The 19,064-nt window shown below is 30.7% G+C and overlaps 1 protein-coding gene across 2 annotated transcripts in view; it reads right to left on the bottom strand.

Annotated features, from left to right (window-relative positions):
* Positions 1 to 4,792, bottom strand: part of LOC107439993 (Na(+)/H(+) exchanger protein 7) — a 256,310-nt gene extending 251,518 nt beyond the window's left edge. For both annotated transcript variants that reach the window (XM_087151009.1, XM_087151011.1), the window contains exon 1: positions 4,658 to 4,792. The gene's annotated coding sequence lies outside the window, so the exon portion shown is untranslated. The remainder of the gene's footprint in view (positions 1 to 4,657) is intronic.
* Positions 4,793 to 19,064: the final 14,272 nt, after the last annotated feature.

Raw genomic sequence — 19,064 nt, 5'->3', positions numbered from 1 at the left:
CACTTTAAAATATATATTTGCTGTCGCGAACTGGCATCTCTGTAAAGTGCTGTATTCGTTCATGCGTCAAATTGACGCGCGTTCGTAGAGATGGGTATATAAGAAAGGTCCGTAAACCTAGTGTTAAAGATTTCATTAAAATTTGCTTTTTTACATTCAATGGCTTTATCAAAAAATGTGCGTTTAGTTTGTGTATTATGCTGCGATAGTGTTGGTATTTTGAAGTCTGCGTGTATATTGGTATTCCGGATTTATCTGGCACAGGTTATTTTTCTAAGGATCTTGCTTTATCATTAGTTTAATTTCTACAGTAAATGTTGAGGTATCGTTGTCCAGGCAGGTGAGTATTGGGCAGATTATTGCTGTATATAGTAGCTTCCTTAGTTTAAGTGACATATTCTGATCATAACATTAATGGTTGTATGGCTATTATTGCTGCCTTTGCGTTATCTGTTGTGCATTTGATACGATCATTCCAAGTGAATTCGCTCTTGATTACAAGGTATTTTAACCATTGGCATTGGGATAATGAACATTTTTGGTTGACTTAATTGCAACAAAGTGGCATATCATATAAGCCTTTGAATTACTTTGAAGTAGTGATGAGTAAAAACCTAATAAATAAAATTTACTAAACCATGAATCATACATTAAAAAACTACCACTCGAAAATACTTATCCGCACTGTCCAGGAGCAAGTTGGTATCTCTGTACCCTTGTCTATCTGACACTGTCAAAATTTTGAATATATTTAATGTGGAATATAAAACTCTTTCTTAATTCTTTCAAACATAAAACTTCAATCAGGTATGATCTGTCTTTCTTGGTCTGGAGAGATATCTATTCTATTACTGAATTACGTTTTGCTGTAAACATAAGTTGAAAAGGAATAAAATAAGCTGATTTATGTTCAATTTCGACAACGCCGAAATTATCCTCGCCCCAGTCACATCAGCTCATCTTGATTCCCTGGAATCTTATTTTCTTAATTTGAATGCTGATTCCCTTGTTACGTCATTTGTTTCTCACCAACTCTCCGTAACGAGTGGAAATGCATTTTTGCCTGATTTGCCATCACCTCCTGCATCAGAAAGCCTCCACACAGTTTCTTATAAGTAGTCTGCGCAGATTATTTAAAAAGCGAACCACTGGTGCGCATGAACCCAAATTCTATTTTAAAAGTACTAGTGAGAAATTTACATATATATTTGAGAATTGAATCTGTAGTGGTTGACAAGTAAATATAACAAGCCAATTATATTCATAAATTAAAGAAATTTTAGACATATATTTGCTACCACTTTCTAATTTTTAATAGATTTCATATTAAATCGTTCTTTCACTTCTTAGTGGTCTGATCGGACTACCTACAAAAAACCGTGTAGAGGCTTTCAGTTGTAGGAGGCGTTGGATTTGCCCAACTCGTCCACTGTGGGGTTTTTTTTTTCTGCTTTTTATCTTTTTGTTTTCTTTTAGCTATCGCGGCTTAGTTTTGTTTCTCACCTTTATTTTTCATTAGCAAATTTACGTTTTTTATTTCAAATCCTTTCCGTTTCGTCTCATTCACGTACGACAAATCTGGAAAATGTGCGTCCGTTTTTGAGCGCTTGAATTATGTCGACTGTTATTTTCAATTTTTATATTTTTGAAGCGAATGTAGTTTTTAATTAAGTAATAATCTTGCTGCTTCAGTTTCTTGGGATTATTTATTTAAACTGATTTATGGTTTCTGGTGGCGTAAGGAACGATTATCAGGAAAACAATTATCTCTTTATTATTAAGTTTGGTAAATTTTTTTTTTCAGGTGAGAAGTTCGTTGGGAAATACTAATGTAATCTTTTATGCATTCATGTCCTTTTCGTAACTTATTCTATTTATCAATATTTGAAGAAGAAAATTTCCTTTTTATATTTTATTTTAATATTAATAAAAAAAATTCAAAAATTCAATAAATAAAATAGTAAATGTATTATTATTAGGTTATAAACATAATAACAAATTTCAGAAATCGTCACTGGTATAAAAAAAAATTGAAAATCTGGGAACCTTAGTGTTTCGCGGAACACTTAATGAGAACTGCTGGTGTAAGCAAACAAAATATTTTTTATTATTTATCACTCAAAATTTCTCCTGAAATTTTAGCAGATTGGCAAATTTATATTACATTTCCCTGCGTAGTTGCAACACGAAACATAATTGTTAAGAAATAATTTTTAATGTTGTGATTGTGACGAAGTCAATTAAACGAACTAAGTTTTTATGATGGAAAAGTAAGCTCTTAATTTTTGTTCTAATTGCGACATGGGACTATTTTTATTCAACGATTTTAATGATAGGAGTAATTATGTTATGAATGAAGATGCTTACTACATATTTTAAAAGTCACTTTTTATATGTCTTTCTTTAATTAACAAATAATGAGCTTAAAAGAACAAATAATGACTATATGGGGCTAGTGTGGATATGCAAACATGCAACGTATGGATAATGTGTAATATGTGGATATGTTATATATGGATATATAACAGAGCCTGTTATTAAATTTGCTAGTTAATTTACTTTAGCAGTAGTAAATTAGTAGTATCTAGTCGTAGTAAATTTACTTTAATGCTAGCAAAAACATCGTTTCTTTTTTTTTTTCAGATACCACTTCTACATTCACATAACTATTAACGGTAAGTTTTCCTGCAAACTTTCTTTTCAATACAATATATAGTGATAATAATAATTGCATTGAATAATTAAATGTTTTCTTACACTCGTAACGTTCGTTATAAAATTTTAAGAATACATCCAGCTTTCTATTGTTGCTCTGTGATATAACATTAGTTTTATATATATATATATATATATATATATATATATATATATATATATATATATATATATATATATATATATATATATATATATGAGAAAACCGATGAAAATTAAGAAAATTAATAAGTTTTATTTATTGCGCATAAGCTGCGAAGTCATGAAATAAGTTAAAAATGTAGAGAAAACTTGGAAAATAATACAATAAAGATTAACGAAGTAAGAAGAAGAAAAATTATTCAAAAAAAATTCTCAGCTCACACGATTATATCCGCACTTCTTTTACTGATAAAATCGTGTCAGCTGAAGACGACATTATATTTTTTCATTATTTTGTTTCTCCGGGTTTTTTTTTAAATAAAATTTTTTTTTAACCTTTTAAAAAATTATTTTATTTCAATAATTTTTCTTTTTCTATTTCCATTCATCTTTATTACATTATTTTCCATGTTTTCTCTATATTTTTAACTGCTGATAATTACGACAATTCAACGAATCATTATTTTGTCATTTTTTGTAATTTTTCACAAATTTTTTAAGATATATTTTCATTTTGAGATTTGGATTCATAGAATTTTCACAAAGATATATTTTCTCAGAAAAATAATATGTAGTTGTTCCTCCAAAAGAATTAAAAATACCCATACTGACGTGCAATTGAAAAAAAGGAAGAAAAAAACAAACAAAAAAGTAAACGGCAAATATTCAAACTTGAGATTTTTATTTAATTGGCATACATATTTCAACCAAAAACTATCTGTTTTCTTGAAATTCTATTTTTACATTATCAACAGAAAGAGAAAAATTGTCAAGCCACTTCTCTCTGAAACAACCGCGAAACACTTACGTTGTTTATTACACGGCAGCAAAATTATTTTCACTTTTTAGGGTTTTGAAAGCCCTCATGAATTTAGAAAGTTTAGTTCTATTACTATCAAATATAAGATTCTAAAAATAAAGCGAAAGATAATTTTAATACATAAATACAGGGATGCCAACTGCTCCGCTTTCTTTTCTGCTTTAATATACTCGTAGAGAATTAAACAGTATAGCCTATAGAATGAGGATAATTACGCTTACTTTTTCATAGCGTGACCACGAGATAACTATATTCTGCTTTGATATGATACTTTGAATTTTTGATAAGCAGTGGTGGAAAAATTACGTAAACTGAAAAATACTAAAATTATTTAAATTTTGTTACCACTAGAAAATATTTTTTTAAAAAGTGAAGTAAAATGCATCGCAGATTTCAGCCTTTAACATTTATAACATACCGTTGCTTACAACGAATCGAAAATTAAAATCCAAATCATTCTCCGCCGTACGAATACTTCATTAATTAATATATATATATTGATTAATGTAGTATCTTATTTTCTAATTTCATTCATAAATATGAGTAATTCAACATAATTTCAGGGCTGAAAGCGTATATATACCAAGACGGAAAAGAGCAAAAACTAGTACAAAAGGCATTTCAATCTAACAGTTTTTTTTTTTTTTTTTTGAGAAACATTAAATTTCTGTAACTACCGATATTTTTTTACAATTATAGCATATATATATAAATTTGAGTAGTTTATTAAAAAAGCATAGATTTACTCCTTCCAAAAACAAGTTAAAACTTAAATGATTTCATGACCAGCTTTTTCTCTTCCGCCTCGCTTTCACCCATGCATAATTCCCCCCCCCCTCAAACCCTGCTTCAATCGAAAGTTTTTATTTATTAAACAACGCTAGTTCTTTTTTTTTTAATTAGAAATATTTTTTTTTAAAAAATGCTTTCATGCAAGCTTTTTGAAATATTTTTTAAAAACAAATGCATCCATTTACTTACCCTCATCAAAGAATTCAAATCAAAACCCCTTTCACACAATTGTGTTCAACATAGTTGATATCAAGAACATCCGAGAATACCCGTTCTTCACATTTCAACGAGAGCAACAGATTGTTTACGAAAGTGATCAGAAGTGCTTTCCTTTCCACGCCGTGCGGTGGCGTTTCAAACATCCCGTTATTAGGATCTTTTCAGGCATCAGGGACTGTATCCATAGTTCTCTTTTATCATATCCCGAGAGAATACAAGTGTTTTTTTTTTTTTTTCTTCTTTCTTTAATTTAATGGATTGAAAAGCACTCATCAAATATCTTCCTAGAATTCATAAAATTTTCATGAAGGATAACTCTTCTTTACAAGAATCATTATGGGCATAAAAAAAAAAAAAACTTCTTTCATTGACTTCGCGTTGTTTGAGTCAAAAATAATGTTTTTTTTAAAAATAATATCTAAATTAGTTTTTGTCTTATTATAAATTTTTGTCTTTTTAATAATTATCTTTACAATGGAAAATATATTTTTCCTCCTGATATTTTTTTTTTCATTTTTTTAGTGATCCTCACACTATTGTATTGATATATTTTGCTTTGGTTATATTGATACAATATTAGAATGTACTCCTTTTTGCGGACATAATGGTGTGAGCTGATGAAGATTTCCAGATTTTTTATTGAATTTTTTTTTAATAATTTTTTCTTTCTCTTTTTTCATTATTCTGTAATTTTTTATTTTTTTCATGTTTTCTCTACATTTTGAACTTATTTTTATAAGTTCTATATTGCAGCTTATGCGCAGTAAAACTTATCGATTTTCTTAATTTTTCTTCGCTTTTCTCTTTTTTCTTTTTGTATTTATTGTGCTTATATATATATATATATATATATATATATATATATATATATATATATATATATATATATATATATATATATATATATATATATATATATATATATATATATATATATATATATATATATATATATATATATATATATATATATATATATATATATATATATATATACAGAGAGAGAGAGATATGCCTCACTTTACATCCATGTAAATTTACTTCGATTCGCGTAATTTTTTAATGGTATTGCAATTTTTACAAACATGATTGCACAATACCTTCTAATAAGGTGCAAGCAGGAAAAATGATTCGTTAAATTAGTTTAAAATAAAATATAAAAGTTTTTAATATTTAAAAAAATTATTTTGTGTTCATTAATCTTTTCCAATCCAGTTTTATTAATTAACTTAGTATTAACTTAACGAGAACAGTATACAATTCATATTAGACAGCTAAATATATGAAATGAATTATTATTAATAATTAGACAGCTAAGCTATGAAATGAAGTATTCAAAAAAATGTTGTAAAAATCAAAAAGCCGAACTTTTAATTGAAAAAAAAAATTTTTGTTTACTGTGCCTGTAAGTTCAAAAATATTTGTATATTTTTAAATTGGAAAATATGTTTCAAAAAATTTATAATAGAAGTTTATTTTCTTTTAAAAGGTTTAAATTTCGATTTTAAAAAATATTTACGATGCAGTTTTGATTGTTTATATCTATTACTTTAGCCATTTCAATCAATTTTTTATTGAGGTTCTTTTAAATTGAATTGAATGTGGTGCTTGATGAAACATAGGTAATAAGGATAATTAGTTCAAGGTAAAAAAGATCTCTTTTAGAAAACTGGCGAAATTTATGTTTTTAGAATAAAGAGAAAAAATTTTAAATTTCCTTTTTTAATATGGGACTCTTTCTCCATTTATTGACACTGAAATAAAGCATTCAAAAAAAGTTTAAATTAAATACGATCACTTTATAAAGTAGTCCAAAAAATACAATTTATTTTTAGTAACCTTTAGCAATTCCTCTTTAACTCTTTTTAGAAACATTGAGATCCATTTCTTAATTATTTTTCGAGAAACTTTAATTTCCCCGCCAAACATCTCTTAAAAGCTTATTGATCAAACAACCATTCAAAAAGTTTTTTTATACAATTCTCCTTATAAATGGACATTTTCTTGCTTCTATTTCATTGTAGTTGCACAATGAGCGATAGGCGACGGTCTGGGAAACTTGAAATAAGTTTCGAAGGGATACCTGAAGGCTTAAATGCTTACTTACTTCTTTATTTTATTTACCAAAACTGGGCATCTGGGCCGCGCAGCAGCCCCTATCCCATACATCATGAAATAACTATATACAATGATTTAAAAACATTTTGGTGTAAGCAGCATTATGGTAGCTTTTAAAAAAGTCAAGCTCTTTGCTTCATAAATCAAAAACTACTTGCATTACAAGAAATTTGAATATGATAATTATATACAGGCATGATTTGAAAATATACTAAACTAAACTAAACTCTACTCAGCGGCACGACAGCCCATAAAGGGCCAAGGCCTACTGTGCCCATCTCAGTTTTCTTGACCTTGGACTCTGGGATGCAGAAGCAGATGTTCCGGTTAGGTGGTCAGCCGAACGTGGAATCCCCAGTGTTTAGTCCCTAAGCATGCCTGGTACTCATTTATCGACCCACTGAAGGAATGAAAGGCTGAGTCAACCTTTCCCGACCCGAGGATAGAACCAGGGACCTGTGCCACGACAGCGCTTCCGCTCAGCCACCGGGCGTCTTTGAAAATATGCGTTGGTACTTATTTACAGACATAATTGGTGAATAAGGCTTAACTTACTTTATTTTACAAAAGCTGGGCACCTGGGCCACGCAGAAGACCCATATCCCATTCATCATGAAATTACAAACAAAATAAATATATAAACAGTTTGTATACAGAGTCTTTGAGGTGACTGTGGATAAGGCTTAACTGATTTCAAATAATTGGTATTTAATCTCCCTTATTAATAAATGTGTTGGTAAAATGTTATCATGATAATTATTTATTTCTTTTATTTCAGATATTTTTTGGCACCCTGTAAGGTTTGACTGGTGTAGAAGGAAACAGATGTAGTATTGTTTTTATGATTGACATTTTTAAAATTTAAGAAATGTAAATGAATAATGTTCTAAATGTTATACTTGATATTAAATGTTTAATTTTCAAAATTGATTCTTGTATTATTTAAAATTCAAAACACGTTTAAGGTCTATAGCAAAAATAATGGGGTACGTACATAAAAAGTGTGTTCTTAATAAAATATTGCTTTTTGTTCCAGTTGTTAATAAATTTGAATTTATATAGTATATGTTACGATAAATTTGTCCTAAAATAAATCTTGTAATTTCTAATTAAATTATCATATACCAATAATAAATGTTTTAAATTTTGCAATAATAAATTGTGAGTATGATATTGAAAATAATCTTGTATTTAAAAAAAAAAAAAACATTGTTTTTAAAAAATTGGAATTTTATAAGAGTGATATCACTGATAATAAATGCAATTAATGCTATGTAAATGAAATTTGTAACAATAAAATTCTGAGGCAATTTTGTATAGACAAGTCAGACATTATTTATTATGTATTTTTCAGACTAAATTGAAAAAAGAATGACAATTGATTTGATAGATCTAGTAGTTTTGATGACATAATTATTTTATGAGTAAATGATTTTATGAGTCAAAAATTGTATATTCCATACATTAAACCCTCATTTCTTCTAAACGATGATTTCAAATGACTATTTCATTGGATTAAGCTTAAAAAATTTAATTGGAAAAAAATGCCTCACTTGTCTAGACAGCAATGTCAGTTGCAGAAAGTGGTATTAGTCAAAGTCCGAAAATTTTTCTTTCTACACATGAAACTTTTATAAATTAATTATAACTTTCCAGTTGATTTGCATTTTGGATTGAGTTTCATTTTTATTTATTTATTTATTTTTTTTTTGAAAAATTAAAGTAGTAGCTAAGACAATAAAATTTCTATTTATTTTTCTCGCATTCGATTCGTTGCGTTTTCATCATTACAAAGCTCTTTTTACACCATTTCTAAAATAAGAATTTCTGCCTCTTTGCAGGGAAATAGTAAATGTAGTTTAATTGGTACGAAAGGTCAGAATAACGCAAATTTAACCCAGCCCCCTCCAAATTTCCCAAACACAATTAAATTAAATTATTATGAAACACCCAATCCAGAATTTGATTTGTTCATCAAAACAATGCGTTTCTCATTTATATTTTTTATTGTATTTTAGAAAAAAAGAAATTAGTTTTTTTTTAATGAATATATAGCTACAATTAAACAAAAACATATAAAGAGAAACGTTTACTTTCAATTTCAAAAATTAGATACCCGTAATTTATATGTAAAATGTGATTTTCGCGTGTAAAACTTCCAAAGAAATCTCAACTAACACGATATCTTCTTAAGAACTTTTAGAAGCATCATAAAAAGAAGTTATTATTAAAAGTACTCTTTAAAAAGGAAGCTCTAAAATCTGTTTTTTTATTACTTTTAACTTAGTCTCACGATAAGTTAAATATTCAAGGTCAGTATCAAGTTCGTCGTTGCCATAACTACGGCACTAGAAACTGACAGCACTACATCAAATTCTGCTATGTTAAAAATCTTAAAACACGATCGAAAAGTTTTAATGCGTGTAGAAAACGTAGTCATTTTTAATGATTAAGATTTTTATCGTGATACGAATATTTCTTTATATATTTAAGATTTTGTTTAACTGTTAGTCTTTTTAATTATGACAAAAATATTAAATCAAGTGAAGAGTTTGGTAGATGAAACAGGACATTTTCAGGAACATTAATTAATCAGGAAAAATAATATAGAGTCGTTGCATTAATTTTGGGTATGTTTAATCTAACAGAATTGGTTTTACATTTACTTTAATTTTAACATACCTACATTAGTTTTAAGAATGCTTGCAAGTTGTTTTTATTTAAAATTATATTTAAATGAAAATAAAATTAGGCAAGTAAATATCAGCCCCTCCTTCTAATCATGGTTCGAATACCACTTTTTCTCTTCTAACCCTAATTATAGACACTCTGAAAATGTCACTTACCTGGTTCATCCACTCAGTAATTTAAATAAAAGTTTGAAATTTCTTTCACTTCATTTTTCTTCTTACCCTAATTATAGACACTCTGAAAAAGTCACTTACCTGGTTCATCCACTCAGTAATTTAAATAAACGTTTGACATTTCTTTCACACTTTTTCACTTCATTTTTCTTCTTACCCTAATTATAGCCACTCTGAAAATGTCACTTACCTGGTTCATCCACTCAGTAATTTGAATAAAAGTTTGAAATTTCTTTCACATTTTTTAACTTCATTTTTCTTCTTCCCCTAATTATAGCCACTCTGAAAATGTCCCTTACCTGGTTCATCCACTCAGTAATTTAAATGAAAGTTCGAAATTTTTTTCTCTCCATTTTTCTATATTCACTAAGATTCAACAAAAATATAAATCTATGAGAATAAATAGAAATGTTTATGTGCTCATCGTTTATAACTTAAGAATTATTTGTGATACTATAAATACAATATACATACACTATAAATATAATGTAAAATGTAATAATAAAATTGATGCGATACAGGGCATGAAATTTGACAATTAGAATTAGTTTGTGAAAATCCGATCATTAGATCAAAAATTATTCACTGTGTTCCGATTTTTTTTTCTCGTACTGTACTTCTATAATTTTTTTTTCAAGTAAAGGTGATTGTTTTTTTAAATTCAGGGTAGCTACATTCCAGAAGCATTTAAAAACTGTTAAATAAAGTTCAAAGATAAAATAAAGATCAAAGACCTGAAAAGATCAAAGATACTGAAACACGGATATATATAAAGATCAAAGATACTGATATAAAGGAAGAAACGTTATTGAATTTTGACCAAAAATATTTCTAAATTAAATATTTCTGGTAAACTGAAATCTTAAAATTGATGTTAAATTAAAGCTTATAATATATTCGATAACCTCATAAAACATTTGCCAGACTGTGGCCATTTTAATGCCCAGATATTCTATCATTTCGTAGTTATATTAAAAAATATGCTTGCTAAAAATAAGATGAATTATTTAATAAACAAAATGATCTTAGACTTTTAAAAAAATATCGACTTAGAAAGAGAAAGGAGAAGCTATCTCGAGAATTCGTAAGCTTAGCGTTTCTAGTTATCTAAAAAAAATTAAGTTCCTGTTTGTCTGGTATGATAGTATCTTTTTTAATCATAAATACTTAATGAATAAAATGTATTTATAACTAATAATACTTTTATTAGTTATAAATACATTTCATTTTGTTTTATAACAGCAGTTGAACAGCCTGCTCAATTTTTTCGGCTTACGACTACTAATGTTCAACTCTGTAGCCTTGTAATTTTGAACCCAATCCAGAAGACAAGGGAACTTCTGGAACTATTGGGGAGGAATTTGCCTTTGTGGAGGACTTTTTGATAGAACTAATCAGCATTTGTGTTACATGGAGAAGAAGACCACGAGAACATCCCATGGTTAGCCTGATGGCAAAGGGATTCAAACCCATGATCCGTCTACACTGTGGATATTTCAAGTCAGCTCTGTGGATGGTGCGAGCCGGATGCGGATTCGTATCGAACAGCCATCGCTAGATTCGAACCCGGTTCACCTCATTGAAAGGCGAACGCTCTAACCCTGAGCCATGGCGGCTCCTTATGTATACATTTTATTTTATATCCGTCGTTGAACAGCCGGTCCAGTTTTTGGGTTTACGACTACAAATGTTCAATTCCGTAACCTTGTAATTTTGAACCAATCCAGAAGACAAGGAAACTCCTGGATCAGTACCCCCAGAGGTATGATTTGTTATGGGAACATGGAGGACTTTGGAACTCGACAGATTTAACTTCCATCCGTCACCATTTACTACATGGGGAATCTTCAGTCGGCGGGGATCGAACACACGACCTCTTGGACATGGTCCCAGTGCCCTACCAACTTGTCTATCCCGGTCCCTATAAATATATTTAGTTGAATTCGAAGCCGTATACAAATAAGTTCATTCGACAATAAGGTTTGGTTTTCCCGAACTCTATCTTCCCCTTCTACGAAGAGCCGAATTTATTGTTAAGTAGGGGAGAGTGGGGTCAATTGTAACATTTTTTACTTAACTATTTTTAACTAACAAAAAATCCAATATATTATCAGTATTAATTGACAGACGAGTAAAGTAGACTATTCTCTACTAGAAAGAAAGAAAAAAAACCTTATTTTAAATGTTATTATATTAGTAATTAACAATTTTCGACAGTCGTGCACTTGTTACAATTGTCCCCACTTACGGGGTCAATTGTAACAGTTCATAAATTCAACTAAAACATAGTTAATTATACATATTATCATAGTTGTGATATATTTTTTTATTGATCAAAATAGTAGTGATATTTTAGGAGTAAAAATAATAATGAGCAGAGACCTAAAGGGTTAAACTTTTAACTTTAAGGGGTTAAAAATTTTAATTTATGCTGTGAAAGGTGACAAATAAAATAATGCACATGCAACATAATATAAATGATATAGGAAACTATTGGTGGTTCTTAAAGAGTTAAGTAATTGTTTGTAAGCATAAGATTATTTATTTTCAGCTGTTACAGTCGTCCCTTTACTTATTGTTACAATTGTCCCCAAGACGCCATTTCAGCTTCATTTGTCAAAAACAATGCTAGTTAATTAACTAAACTAATCTTTTTTTTCTGAAATGTTAATTAAGGTGTCCACTTACATATTCGGTTAATAATTTTTATTTATTTAAACAAAATTACTTTGTTACAATATAATATTCTAATACCAAAAAAATTACTTACGTAGCGTGAAAATATCTTTTGTGATGTAACTCTTTCAAAAGTACCTAGAAATGGTTACAATTGACCCCACTCTCCCCTATGTGACGTCATAATACAGGCTCAAGTTCAAAAAATGAACACGGGAAATTCATTACCTTATCTGTATCAGGATGCGTAAGCAAATTATTCAACAAAAAATAAGCACCTTTTAAGCACTTTTCAAGCTCTCAAAAATATTTTTAAGCACTTTAAAAAAATATCATTAATTAGGCAGGGTTAGAAAGTTTTTGACAATTGACGGTTTTATCTTGTTTTAACCGTCATGTAAAAAAAAACTTTTGGCATTGTTTTTGACATTTGTCAAAAATCATGAAATTTTAAATCGTGTGAAACGAATGGCGTTTTCATACGCTACGGATTGACAATAAGCCGAAATAGATTGGGGTTGAATGAATTGTGAAAACCTTGAAAAGAACAATGTGAACTGTGTCTTTTTGCATAATTTGAAGCGGAAATCAACATAGTAAAGGAAAAATCCCATTTTGAATGAAAAATGGAAAATTAATCACTTTTTAAAAACACCCAATGAAAAAAATCACCTTTAAGGGCTTTTTAAAAACGAAAATCGTAAATAAGCACCTTTAAGCACTTTTTAAAAACGCTACGCACCCTGTGTATACTAATCCAGGCATGCAAAATGTAGCCATGCTTAAATTATTTCTCTAAATGCATTTCTAACAAAGTAATGTCATTTTTTAAACTAGAAATGTTAATCTAATACGATGGAATGGCCAGATAAAGAATTTTTTTTAAAAATGTGGAATTTACAAAAAGTGATTCCGCTTTATAAATAATCAAATACATCGAAAATACCGTTGTCGATAGTGTAACGAAAGTTGAAATTAAACAGTAGTGAATAAACTAACCCTACGAAACTCTTCACTTAAAATTGTAAACTTTAACTATCTCTACGAGATTACTAAACGGGGAATCTTCAGTCGGCATGGATCGAACACACGACCTCTTGGACATAGGACATTATTGTCATCACTGAAACCCACCTAAATGATTATCAAAATCTCTATGAGAATTGCCAAATAAATCTACCCTAAATTGCCAATTATGCCATATACAGATGTGACAGATCCTACTAAAGCGTGGGAACTGCTATTATTCCAAAAAACAGTCTAACTATTTCTGAATTCTCAAAAACAAAGTGTAATGGATATGAACAAGTGTTTATCCCTTTGGAACTGAACAATGAACTAATACAAATCACTTGACTTTACAACAAACCAAAGGACACCAAAGACTATTCTGTATTCAATCACTATTCTCATCGGATCTTGGCACCATCATCAGAGAATTAAACTCTAAATATACAATATGGAGCTGCAAGCTTATTAGAAGAAATGGACTAAATCTGGAAAATAACAGTTGAAAAAGCTTTCCTTTACTACGATTAACTTCATGGAACCAACTTATCCCCAAAGGATGCACAGCCAAAAGTTTGACATCCTTGATCCTGTGCTTACAAGCATGAAAAAACTTCTATAATAAATTACCTTTCTTCAGACCATTAGCTAGTCATTGTTAACGTCAGAGTCTATCCCATAAAAACAAAAAACGAAAATCAGATACTAAAAATAAACTGGACACTTTACCAAAACATCCTAATTAAAAACAACACCAAGATTAAGGACCAGCGAACTGCAATTGATTTGACATCAACGTAAGTATGCAAAACCTGAAAGTTGAAATAAATTCTGCTTTAGATAAAATAGCCAGTATCAAACCACTTCACAGCAATTTTCGTTAATCTCCCGCCAGAAATCAAGAAACTCATCAGTAATAGAAACTGGTGTAGACAGACCATGAAACAGGGGATTCTCATGACAAAAAATATATGAAAACCTTCAATAAATGTTTTAAGGCGATGATCGTAAGTGGATACATTCATATAAAATAATTGGCAATGTCACGATCAAATAAAAGTAATTCGAATCAATTTCATATATCCTTACCTTTGTTAGGGTTAAGAGCTAAATAAAAATAACTAAGTTTACTCTAGAATTAGAAACTTAGATAGTCGATAATAAAACTTAATTTAATTCACGTCACTACCGACCAATACAGTTTTTTGTCGACACTATAGCCGACCAATTGACACTAAACCAGAATAAGATAAAACAAATGAAACCTCTCTCAAAGAAGAAATAGCAAAATGAATGCAAACCAACAGCTAAAACATGAATAATTTGAAGAAACTAATTTTGACAAAATCGAATTCTACCTAAAGAAACTTAAATCCCCAAAAAAAGCAGTTGGATACGATAAAATTAATAATAGAATTCTAAAATCTCTTCTTGAAAATCACATAAATCTCCTTGTGGTACTTATTCAATGCCTGTCTGAAAATGAATTATATTCCCAACTCTTGGAGAGTTGCCTCAATTATGCTTATTCCACAAAGCCTAAGAAAGACCCAACAATTCCAACTTATCATCGGTCAATAAGTTTCCTAAGCTCAATTTGAAAGAGCTATTTACGCTAGCCTCAAACCCTATCTTCATACCCCCACCACCACTAAGCAATATGGCTTCGGAACAAATCTGGACACAAAAGCAACGATTACATAGGCAAAGGTCTTCCAAATAAGGAAATTTACGCTCTTTGTATGATCAATATATCCAAAGCCTTCGATCGGCTTTGACACACTGGAATAATCATAAAGAGGGAGCAGCGCAGTAAAGCTGGTAAAAAAAAGAATAATTTTTTTAATTAATTTCGCAGTAATTGGGATAAACTTGATGCATTATTTTATCTTATTCTAAATACTTTAATCTTCATTTTATCAAGTCACAAATACAAAAATTTAAGCAATTAGCGCTTATATAATGTTTATAACTTGTTCTGTTTTTAAATTATCCATAACTTGCTGTTCTCATAAGTTGAAGGAAAAAAATCATCCGAATATGATTCAGTTTTGATTTTTCTTTAACTGCATGAATATAAACTGCTGTTTGTAGAAAATGCAACACCATGAAGGAATCATCAGAATCAAATGAAATTCGCAGCAAATGTCAATTATAGGATATTATGCAAATTAATAAAGTTTCAGAGCCATCGCGCGTGCGTGGCGCGCGCAGCGCCCTCTGAATTGATGCTGAAAGCGTATAAATAAAGTGCTGTAGCGGGACGTTGAAAATAGTCTATGATTATTTGTTAGTGGCAAACGTTTAGTGAGACCTGAGTATGCCTCCACGACGGAAGAATAAGAAATTCAAGCAACTTACGGAGTTTGAACGAGGGAGGATAATCGGCCTTCGAGAAGGAGGATTTTCCTATCGCGCAATAGCAGCTCGTATGCAGCGGAACAGTTCAACAGTGATGCGAGTTTGGAAGCAGTGGACCGACGAGCACCGAACAACTCGAAAAACAGGCACTGGACGACAGAAGGTGACGTCAGAGCGCGATGATCGACACCTGCTCCGCATGGCGGTGAATGATCGCACAGCTTCCTCCAGGCAGCTGGCAGCACATTGGTCTACTGCTACAGTTGTACAATTGTCGGCTTCGTCAATTCGTCGTCGTCTGCTGCGCCGTGGATTGCGTGCAAGGGTGCCATTATACAGGATTCCCCTCACGGCGGATCATCGACGGCTGCGTCGGCAGTGGGCTCTTGAGCACAGAGACTGGCGAGCTGATTGGCACCAAGTTGTCTTTTCAGATGAATCACGCTTCAATTTGTGGACCCATGATGGCCGTGTTCGTGTTAGACGTTATGCCGGTCAACGCTGCCTTCCTGAGTGTATTATTGAACGACATAGTGGTCGAACACCCGGAGTTATGGTCTGGGGTGCGATTTCGTATCATGGACGATCCAATTTGATACGAATTGAGGGTAATCTTAATAGCAACAGATACGTCCGTGAAGTGCTACAGACCGAAGTCGTTCCTTTCCTTCAAGGCATCCCTGGAGCTATCTTTCAGCAGGATAATGCACGCCCACATGTTGCGCGGACTGTTAGAGACTTCTGTTCAGCACAACGCATGCAACTTCTTCCTTGGCCTGCTTATTCGCCGGATATGTCGCCTATTGAGCACGTGTGGGATATGGTTGGTCGGCGTCTCACTCGTGATCCGCGTCCTGCAGTTTCCAAAGACGAACTTTGGTTGCGCATACAAGCGATATGGAATTCTCTTCCTCAAGCAGATATTCAACATCTGTTTGACTCCATGCCACGTCGTATAGCAGCACTTATTGCAGCGCGTGGTGGCTGCACCAAATACTGATTTCGGACGCTTAATTTGTTTCTTTTGTTTTGAAAATTTCATCATTTATTTGTATCAGTACAAGTCGTTTCTGCATTAAATTTCATTTGATTCTGATGATTCTTTCATGGTGTTGCATTTTCTACAAACAGCAGTTTAGTTTTCGTTGCAAGTAAGATTTTTTTTTAAAAAAAAATGCATGAAATGGCAAAGTTTTGAGGGGAAAAAAATTCACAAATTTTAAAAATACATTTTCGTGAATTACTTAAAACCAGTCATCCCAATTGAGAAGTCCCTTCGTGCTACTAAAGCTATATTTATTGAGAACATTGTGAAAGAATTTTGTGTAAATCAACTGAAAATTGTACTAGTTAGATATACAGCAAGTAAAAGAAACATTGTTTCGAGTAAATTTCAAGTAATAGATGGTTCTGCACCTGATATTAGTTATCATTTCTTTAAAAAAAAGTCTTTCTTGCTCATATAAATCCCTATTTCCCATAGATGCATGGGTGTCCTTAAATCTCACAATTTCTCGGTTTCCGCTGATTTGTCCACAAATCGTGGTTTATGAATCTAGTCACCGTACCGAAACACTTTGCTGAATTAAAATTCCACCAACCTTTCATAAGTAGTAAGGTTGATCTGTTTTTTTCTTTTGCTGACTATACATAATTAATTTTACTTAGGAAAATTTTACCTTAATCATAACACTTAACTAATATGTTCCAAAAAAACTTGTAATTCAGCCAATTGTGTTGCCATATACGCCAATGTGTAAATAACTAATTTTAGCTTCATGAATTAAGGCTAATCTGCCATTACTTATCTATCTCATGTAAATACATAAATAAGTTGATTATACTACCAATTGGGTCAAATACTGTTACCTGTCATGACAATTTTCTCTATTTACTGAATTTCTCAGTCAAACAATGTTTTAATTTTGGTGTTTTTATTTTGTAGATCACAGTCAATCATTTGTAAACTTACCTGTAAATATAACGAAATTTATTGTCAATGATTGTTGAATCTCTGTCAATCATTTGCTAACTAACCTGCAAATATTATCAAATTTATTGTCAACTATTCATGCGTATTATTGTCAATCATTGTTAAATCTCTGTCAATCATATGTAAATTTATCTGTAAATGTTATGAAATTTATTCTTAACGATTTATGCATATTATTGTCAATCATTGTTAAATCTCTGTCAATCATTTGTAGACTTACCTACAAATATTACCAAATTTACTGTCAGCCATTTATGCATATAATTGTCAATCACTGTTTAATCCATGTCAATCATATGTAAATTTATCTGTAAATGTTATGAAATTTATTCTTAACGATTTATGCATATTATTGTCAATCATTGTTAAATCTCTGTCAATCATTTGTAGACTTACCTACTAATATTACCAAATTTACTGTCAGCCATTTATGCATATAATTGTCAATCACTGTTTAATCCATGTCAATCATATGTAAATTTATCTGTAAATGTTATGAAATTTATTCTTAACGATTTATGCATATTATTGTCAATCATTGTTAAATCTCTGTCAATCATTTGTAGACTTACCTACAAATATTACCAAATTTACTGTCAGCCATTTATGCATATAATTGTCAATCACTGTTTAATCCATGTCAATCATAAGTAAATTTAACTGTAAATGTTATGAAATTTATTGTTAATGATTTATGCATATTATTGTCAATCATTGTTAAATCTCTGTCAATTATTTATAAACCTGCCTGCAAATATTGCCAAATTTACTGTCAACTATCGTTTGTCTGAAGTAAGAACTTCCTTAGTCATTCGTCTGGCCCCGTGGTGGTGACTATGGTAACGAGGTATAATTATTTCAAGTATGGGTGTGGGGTCATTGCTTAGGACAACTTTTGGCTCGGGTCGTCGAGAGAAAGGAAATCTTGTTCATCTACTGTGTTCACCCTAGAGTGAAGAGAAGCTACCCTCCCTGGAATGCGTTATTCGTATTTCTAAAACTGCATACGGCCTTAGACTTTGTGGCGGGGGGAGTTCTTACGGTAGACAAACTATATTTATGCATATTATTGTCAATCATTCTTAAATCTCAGTCAATCATATGTAAATTTATCTGCAAATGTTATGAAATGTACTATTCACGACTTGTGAATATTGTCAATCATTTTTAAATCACTGTCAATCGTTTGTAAATTTATCTGTCGAATATTAGGATTTTATTGTAAATTCTGTTCTAATTATTATAAAACATTGTCAAACTCTGTAAATTGATAAGTACTTGCCTATGTCAATCATCACCATTTAGACGATTGAAACCTGTACTTAGAGATTGCGCATTTTTGGCGTCCCCTTTTGGT

Source organism: Parasteatoda tepidariorum, chromosome 9 (assembly GCF_982258835.1).
Source record: "Parasteatoda tepidariorum strain Cologne lab strain chromosome 9, Ptep-v5.0, whole genome shotgun sequence".
Classification (NCBI taxonomy): Eukaryota; Metazoa; Arthropoda; class Arachnida; order Araneae; family Theridiidae; genus Parasteatoda; species Parasteatoda tepidariorum.
Note: the sequence above shows the minus strand (reverse complement) of the source record. Positions and strands in the feature narration are given on the sequence as shown.